Raw genomic sequence first — 9,560 nt, 5'->3', positions numbered from 1 at the left:
TTATATTACAACTAACTGTAAATAATATTTTTCAATTGTTTTTAATCTAGGTGGTCAGTTAAAGGGATGAACTACAATAGATATCTGAAATACGCTATAGTAGTTGTAGCGGGGTATTCGTTACCTTATGGTTTATTGACTAAACCAAAAGTAAACATACAACTCGAGTCGCCACCGCACTTTTATTTGTCCAAAGGAAAGGCTAAAAAGCGAACAAAAGCCAAGTAACAAGTTTTATCAAATCAAAAACTAATAAAAATGTCAGAGATCTAGGTAAGGGGGTTGGTTATGAAATGGGAAGGTTTTACGCACCTAAAACATCCTTAGTACTCTAAGGGAACCTCTTTTTGAAAATGTGTGTTGTAGTTTGGTATTTGTGAAAATATGTGCAAAAGATTGGGGGGATGAGAAAAGAATAGATTATATTTACAATTTTGTTGTTTGAATGGATGAACCCATTGCCTACGTACCATCACAAAAGTAGGATCAAAACCTCGTAGTTCGGGGTAAAAATCACAAAGATTGGTGAATTGATTTGAACAAAGGCCTTAAGGTCTTTTGTTATTAAAGGGAGAAAACTCAACCTAAACCAACAATCCACCATGTGAGGAGAGCTTCAACATACTAGTGAGGGGTTAACCCTATAATAAGTATGGAAGACTTATAGTCCAATCACTAAGGATAAGGTGAGGTTTACATCAACCACTATGATAACTCAAACCTATGGCTAATGTTTATGAAAGGTTTTAACAAAGGTGGCCATTGGAACCAAAAAAACAACTTGAAGTGAGTTGTATTTACAAGTTAGACTTATTTACAAAATGAAGTCAAAGTTGAATTAAGATTCATTCACAATGAGTATTGATGAAAAGATTTTGAAAAGTCAAAGGCATAAGGCCTAGGTTTCTAATTTGAAAATAATGTCAAAGTTTGCACAAAATGAGTTTGGCTTGGGTTAGAGTGAGGAGAAGAAGAGAAGGGATAGTCCTAAAGCATACAAGGATAAGAGAGAAGATAAAACTCTTGGAGTTCCTTTTCTTGATATCATAAAGATGATTCAAGATGCTCATTTCCTTTGGACTTAGCAAACAACAAGTAATCACACAATATTTGGATTCAAGCTCCTAGGATCTCCATTTGACTTGTCTCTCTTAACTTGGCTACTCATGACAATGGTCCTTCTTACTATCTCAAGATGGAATCCCTATCACATAAGAGCAAACATCAAAAAGTTCACAACACAATAAGAGGAATGGATAAAGAATGAGTTTAGATTAGGGGTCCTTTGAAGTCAACTTTAAGATTTAGCATTCTAAAGGCATCAGGCCTAGTTGCTCTTCAACAAGTTTAGCATTCTAAAGGCATGAGGCCTAGTTGCTCTTGAACTCCTTTAAGCATAGGTAAGTCCTAATTCTAAGTCCTTTATCCTTTTTGCATTGGGTTCACACAAACAAAGACAAAAAACAAACACAAGACAACAATATATTTATATACAATAATGAGCTCAAATGAGCAAAAGGAAAATGGCATAAACATAAAATACGTGCTCAAGTGAGCAAAGTAAAAAAGAAATATGAATAGATGAGCAAGAATTAAAGTTCATTAAAGTAAATTGCGATAAATTAAATGCTCAAATTAAAGTTAGTAATTAGTGGTTATGTTAGTGTGTCATAAGATAATTTAGCGCTATGTTAAGCAATCGTAAGTGGACTAATGTAGTAGTCACACCTATCTGAGGCCGATCAATAAAACTATAGACAAATAAACACAAGTTAGAGATCATAACTAGTAAGCCAAGCTCCTACAACTTGTCATGCCAAAAGAAAAGAAGAAAGACCTTGTATGGACTTTAGGTTTTTTGCTTGACCAAGAAGCAACCTATCTTGGACACAAAGCAACTCACTTGATCATGGATCAAGTTGAGTTTGATTTGGATAAAAGAAGGTTAAACCTCTCATATGTCAAGACCAACCATAAGACATTAACTCATTGGCAAAAACAAAAAGAAATGAGATGAAGATGAAATGAATGAAAAGAAAATTCAAGCATCAAACACAATTGGTCAAAAGTGAATCAAATCATCATCAACCAATGCTAAACAGAAGAGAAATGAAGATTAGAAGTCAACAAGTCAAACATATTTTTTGGTATTTTTGGAATTAAAATAAATGCAAAATTAAAATGGACAAAATATGGTCAAACCTCAAATTCAATTCAAATCAACTTAAACAAGTCCAATTAAATTCTCATAGGTCTAACATGGTCAAACAAGGTTTGACAAAAAATTTCAACAAATTTTGAAATCATAAACTATTTTAAAACAATTAAAAACAATAAAAATAACACAATATGAATTAAAATCTCAAATAAATCTCAAATCAATTAAGAAATTAATGAGACTATTTTTCATTGACTTATCATGATCCATATGTGTTAAGAAAATATTTGTGGATTTTTCAGATATCAAAAAGTATTTAAAATGAATTAAAAACTATTGAAAACCAAATAATTCACAAAAATATTAAATGAAGTCACAAAAATAATTAAAAATCAAAATATGAAACTAGATTATTCAAGAAATTTTTTAGCATTGGTCTCATATTTTTGTGACTTCAAATAAAATATTTATGAATTTTTTAAGATAAAATGAATTAAATGAAATTAAACATAAAATAAGAAAATAGCAAAAATCCAGAGCACTTGGATGAATTCATTAAATGACGTGGCCAGGATCCTAAGGCTCAGAGGCGCGGATACACAATGGACCAAAGTCAAACGCGCAGTACATTGAATTAAAATAAGTCAACATAACACAAGGCCACGATTAAAACATTTTGGCAAGATCTGAGGGCTCTGGTGCTCCCACGTGGGGATGGTGGTGGAAACCACCATCTTCTCCGGCCAGCTAACTGTTTTCGGCCACCACGCGCAGGGATTTCAACCTCAATAAAAACAAAAACTAAGGATATCAAAATGAAGCTTGGGTGATGTACATCACCCCTGTAACCTTGGATCTTCCTCAATGTTTCTATTTAGAGAGAAACAAGAGCTTGAAGATCATGGTGTTTGATCTGAAATGTCACGATTCATGAAATTAAGACCACCACTGGCCTGCCTCTTGCTCGAGGACTTCAGAAAACAGTTCAAACCAAAGCAATTCACATTGTATTTCAAGATCCAAATCAAAAAAGTTTGGTGATATACCTTTGAAATGGAGCTTCAAACAACACGAATTCCCCAAGCTTTTGATCCAATCTTGCTCTGGAAGTGTGATGATGATGCAAGGCTAAGGAATTAAGACTTGAAGATCAACTAAGGATGTTGAAATTCAAGCTTGAAATTGAAAATGAAAACTGAAATTCCTTTGGGTGAGGGTGTGGTTTCAATCCAGCAGCGTTTCAGATCTCCTTCAGGTTCATTTTTGAATGAGCAAGCACTTCTATTTAGAGCTGAAATGTGCTGCAAGGTAGTGTTTAGCTCGTGTGCATGGAACTTGGATCATTCATGCATGGGCCTGTACAGGCGCTTGCAAAGCCCAAGAATGAATGGAAATGCATGCTGAGATCATTTTGAAGTGAATTGGACATGCACAATGTAACACCCCGATAAAATATGATAATTATTTAAATTAAGTTAATAGTATATTTATTAATTTAATTAAATAATTGGATTATTATTGGAATATTATTTGGAATTATTATTATTGGAATAATAAGTTGGAATATATATAAAGAGTTCCATTTGGTAAAAAGGGTTTTTCACGTGAAAACCAGAGAAGCGACAGAAGTGAGAAAAGGGCAAGGAGGAAGAGCAAGAGAACGAAGGTTGAAGAAGGGAAAGCGTGAAGCTAAAAGATTTGCCGGATTAACTCAGGTAAGGGGGGTTTATCGTCGTTTAATGGGTATTATGGGTTAACATGTAATGGGTAGTAATAAGCCATTGAATTGACCCTAATTTGGATGATGAATGTTGCAAATTGTGATGATCAAATTACGTTAAAAACTGTGATTAAATCTATAATTGGATGAGTTGTGATTTTATGGACGTGTAGCCGTTTACGGAATTGAAATCGGAGGTCCGGAAGTCCTCCGACGGCGAGAAATGCGGGAAATCTGCATTCTGTTCGTGTTAGCGCAGGAACAGCTTTCTGTCTTGCGTTAACCGGTTAACCCAGGGTGTTAACCGGTTAACACTGTTATGAATTATGAGAAATTGTTGTCTGTCTTGCGTTAACCGGTTAACCCAGGGTGTTAACCGGTTAACACTGTTAAAATGTGCCAGGAAGCGTGTTCTGTTTGCGTTAACCGGTTAACCCAGGGCGTTAACCGGTTAACACTGTTTGAAAAGTGAAAAATTCATATTTAAATAGTGTGTACGTTCTGGAATGGAATTGTGTGTACACATTTGATGATTGGCCTATATGGGTGAATGATATACTGATGTATGATGTAGTAGGGATCATTTCCCGTTGTTTTGAGCAGTATAGGTATTAGTAGAGTGTGCTAATACTGTGATTTATTATTTGGCATGATATGAATATGATTCTGTGACGAATATACTGATGATGTATGATGGTATGCATAATGCTGTGAATATATCTATTATGTATGCAATTGTGGATGGACTGTTTATGACTTAGAGTGTGAGCATATGTCCATTGTGGATTGTTGTTGTTGGTTGCATGCTAGGTGATTTAGCGTGCATAATATGGCCTTTATGGTGGTAGCTAATTCCCATGGTGAGGAATTAGTGAGTGAGTTATTGTGGATTGTTGTTGATATTTGCATGCTAGGTGATTTAGCGTGCATAGCATAGCCCTTGGGGTGGTAGCTAATTCCCATGGTGAGGAATTAGTGAGTGAGTCACTAGGTCTCAAATGAGTGGGACTAGTGAGCTTGGTAGCCGTATCTGGGTTTGATCGGTGAGGTTGAACTATGTGTTCACGAAGAGTCGGTACCGCATGCATGGAGTCTTATTGCATAATGTATGTATGGCGTATAATATGAATGGATGCATTCCAATATTATACGTGTGTTTGTGTTGGGTTGAGTATGATTATGATTTTGAGTTGATGTTGCCGTTGCTGAATGTGTGATCTGATTTGGGTGATGAAATGTGTTAAATTACTTAGCATTACATGATATTTTATAATGCTTATTATATCGATTGAGGAACTCACCCTTACAACTATGTTTCAGGTAACGAGCAGTGATTGAGTAGAAGCTAGTGCTTGGAGTCTAATGTAGTTCCTTAGTGGGTCATGCTCTGGTAGATGTAACATCGGGACGGGATGTTTTACCTTGTTTTCATTTGGTTGTTGAATAATTTTACATGTAATGTGTTACATGGTTTGCATATCCGCTGCGAATTGTGCAATGTTTTATTTTGATTAATAAATGAGCATGACAAGTTATTATGGTGAACGGTGTGAAGTGTCAAGTGTGACACCCTTAAATTGCATATCTACTCTGATTTATATTTTGTTGAATTAATTAATTATTGGGGTATTTTAGAAGGGTGTTACATTAGTGGTATCAGAGCATAGTCGGTCGAGTCGAGTCGTAATTATTCTGTTTCCCTGTACGTGATAGGTGTTGTGTAACCCTATCAGTACTTATTGTTTTAGCTTGTTGGGTTTTCAGAATAGAGATGGCTGGAAGAGGTAGAGACGATGCTGCGATTGCTGAGGCTCTGGGTATGCTAGCTGGAGTACTTGGAGGGAATCCGAATGTTGCGGGATTGGGAGCTGCTCGTCAACTGAGTGAGTTCCAGAAGAACAATCCTCCAATGTTTAAGGGAGCATACGATCCAGATGGTGCTCAGAAGTGGTTGAAGGAGATCGAGAGGATCTTCCGAGTGACTGAGTGTGCCGATAACCAGAAGGTCAGGTTCGGTACGCATATGCTGTCTGAGGAAGCAGATGATTGGTGGGTTGCTGCCCGCACTGAGTTGGAAGCTGCTGGGAGTGCTGAGATCACTTGGGCGGTGTTCAGAGAGAGATTCCTGAGGAAGTACTTTCCAGAGGATGTCAGAGGAAAGAAAGAGATAGAGTTCTTAGAATTGAAGCAGGGCAACCGGTCTGTTACTGAGTATGCTGCTAAGTGCACAGAGCTGTCGAAGTATTACACTCCCTATGATGAGGCAGTAGCAGATGGGGTAGAGTTGTTTATGCTGTTAGCGACTTTGGAGGCTAAAGATAAACTGGTGATTTGTGATCTAGCTGTGGTGTGTGATTTTCCTGATGTGTTTCCTGAAGAAGTGAATGAATTACCGCCAGAGCGTGACGTTGAGTTCTCGATTGATTTGGTACCTGGTACTAGGCCGATATCGATGGCGCCGTACCGTATATCTGCTGTTGAGTTAACTGAATTGAAGAGTCAGTTGGAAGATCTGTTGGATAAGAAGTTTATTCGTCCGAGTGTGTCACCGTGGGGCGCACCAGTGTTATTGGTTAAGAAGAAAGAAGGTACTATGAGGTTGTGTGTGGACTACAGGCAACTGAATAAAGTGACGATCAAGAATCGGTATCCTTTGCCGAGGATTGATGATTTGATGGATCAATTGGTTGGTGCGAGTGTGTTCAGCAAAATAGATTTGAGATCGGGGTATCATCAGATACGTGTGAAAACTGAGGATATTCAGAAGACTGCTTTCAGAACAAGGTATGGACATTATGAGTATTCTGTAATGCCTTTTGGTGTGACTAATGCGCCTGGGGTATTTATGGAGTATATGAATAGGATTTTCCATCCGTACCTAGACAAGTTTGTTGTGGTGTTTATTGACGATATTTTGGTGTATTCGAAATCTGAAGAAGAGCATGCTGAACATTTGAGAGTGGTTTTAGGAGTTTTACGAGAAAAGAAGTTATTTGCTAAACTGTCTAAGTGTGAATTTTGGTTAGAAGAGGTTAGTTTTCTTGGTCATGTGGTTTCAAGAGGTGGTGTTGCTGTTGATCCTTCTAAGATAGAAGCGGTATCTAAGTGGGAAGCTCCAAAGTCAGTTTTTGAGATAAGGAGTTTTCTTGGACTTGCAGGTTATTATAGGAAATTCATTGAGGGATTTTCTAAGTTGGCGTTACCGTTGACGATGTTGACTAGAAAGGGGCAAGCGTTTGTTTGGGACTCAAAATGTGAAGAAGGTTTCCAAGAGTTAAAGAGGAGGTTAACTACTGCTCCTATTCTGATATTACCAAGTCCATCGGAACCATTTGAGGTTTACTGTGATGCTTCATTGTTGGGTTTGGGTGGTGTTTTGATGCAGAATAAGCAGGTTGTAGCTTATGCTTCGAGACAATTGAAAGTTCATGAGAGGAACTATCCGACACACGATTTAGAGTTGGCAGCTGTGGTATTTGTTCTGAAGTTATGGAGGCATTACTTGTACGGGTCAAGATTTGAGGTTTTCAGTGACCATAAAAGTTTAAAGTATTTGTTTGATCAGAAAGAGCTGAATATGAGACAGAGGAGATGGTTAGAGTTTCTGAAGGATTATGACTTTGGTTTGAATTACCATCCGGGTAAAGCAAACGTAGTGGCTGATGCATTGAGTCGGAAATCATGGCATATGTCTATGTTAATGGTTAAGGAATTGGATTTAATTGAGCAGTTTAGAGACTTGAGTTTGGTGTGTGAGAGTACTCACAATAGTGTTAAATTGGGAATGTTGAAGTTGACGAGTGGTATTCTGGATGAGATTAGAGAGGGTCAGAAATCCGATGTGCTTTTGGTTGATAAGTTGACTCTAGTGAATCAAGGTCAAAGTGGTGAATTCAGAGTTGATGAGAATGGTGTTTTGAAATTTGGTAATCGGGTGTGTATTCCAGATGTTACCGAACTTAAGAAGAGTATTCTTGAGGAAGGACATCGTAGTGGCCTGAGTATTCATCTTGGGGCTACGAAGATGTATCATGATTTGAAAAAGTTATTTTGGTGGCCGGGAATGAAAGGAGAAATTGCGAATTTTGTTTATTCTTGTTTGACTTGTCAGAAGTCAAAGATTGAGCATCAGAAGCCGTCTGGGCTAATGCAACCGTTGGCTATTCCAGAGTGGAAGTGGGATAGTATCAGTACGGATTTTGTTTCTGGTTTACCGAGGACAATTAAGAATTTGAAGCTATTTGGGTGATTGTTGACAGATTGACAAAATCGGCTCATTTCATTCCGATCAGAATGGATTATCCGTTAGAGAGATTAGCTGAGTTGTATATTGAGAAAATTGTAAGTTTGCATGGTATTCCGTCGAGTATTGTTTCGGACAGAGATCCTAGATTTACATCGAAGTTCTGGGAAGGTTTGCAGAGGGCTTTGGGAACTAAGCTGAGATTGAGTTCTGCATATCATCCGCAGACTGATGGTCAGACTGAGAGGACGATTCAGTCGCTGGAGGATCTTTTGAGGGCTTGTGTTTTGGAAAAGGGAGGTGCTTGGGATTGTTATTTACCTTTGATTGAGTTTACCTACAACAATAGTTTTCATTCGAGCATTGGTATGGCACCGTTTGAAGCTTTGTATGGTAGGAGATGTCGGACACCTTTATGTTGGTATGAGTCCGGTGAGAGTGCTGTGATTGGACCGGAGATTGTGCAACAAACTACGGAAAAGATTAAGATGATTCAGGAGAAGATGAGGATTGCTCAGAGTCGTCAGAAGAGTTATCACGACAAGAGGAGGAAGTCACTTGAGTTTCAAGAGGGAGATCATGTGTTTCTTCGTGTTACTCCGATAACTGGGGTTGGTCGAGCTTTGAAGTCGAAGAAGTTGACACCTCGATTTATTGGTCCTTATCAGATTTTGGAGAGGATAGGGGAGGTAGCCTATCGTGTCGCTTTACCGCCGTCACTTGCGAATTTGCATGAGGTTTTTCATGTGTCTCAGTTGAGGAGGTACATTCCTGATCCGTCGCATGTGGTCAAAGTAGATGATGTACAGGTGAGAGATAACCTGACTGTTGAAACATCACCTATGAGGATAGAGGATCGAGAGTTGAAGCAGTTGCGGGGTAAAGAGATTGCTTTGGTTAAGGTAGCTTGGGGAGGACCAGCATGTGGCAATGTGACTTGGGAACTTGAGAGTCAGATGAAGGAGTCTTATCCAGAGTTGTTCGCTTGAGGTATGTTTTCGAGGACGAAAACTCTTTTAGTGGGGGAGAGTTGTAACACCCCGATAAAATATGATAATTATTTAAATTAAGTTAATAGTATATTTATTAATTTAATTAAATAATTGGATTATTATTGGAATATTATTTGGAATTATTATTATTGGAATAATAAGTTGGAATATATATAAAGAGTTCCATTTGGTAAAAAGGGTTTTTCACGTGAAAACCAGAGAAGCGACAGAAGTGAGAAAAGGGCAAGGAGGAAGAGCAAGAGAACGAAGGTTGAAGAAGGGAAAGCTTGAAGCTAAAAGATTTGCCGGATTAACTCAGGTAAGGGGGGTTTATCGTCGTTTAATGGGTATTATGGGTTAACATGTAATGGGTAGTAATAAGCCATTGAATTGACCCTAATTTGGATGATGAATGTTGCAAATTGTGATGATCAAATTATGTTAAAA

Source organism: Lathyrus oleraceus, chromosome 1 (genome assembly GCF_024323335.1).
Source record: "Lathyrus oleraceus cultivar Zhongwan6 chromosome 1, CAAS_Psat_ZW6_1.0, whole genome shotgun sequence".
Classification (NCBI taxonomy): Eukaryota; Viridiplantae; Streptophyta; class Magnoliopsida; order Fabales; family Fabaceae; genus Lathyrus; species Lathyrus oleraceus.
The sequence above is the reverse complement of the archived record's forward strand: the minus strand, read 5'-3'. Positions refer to the sequence as shown.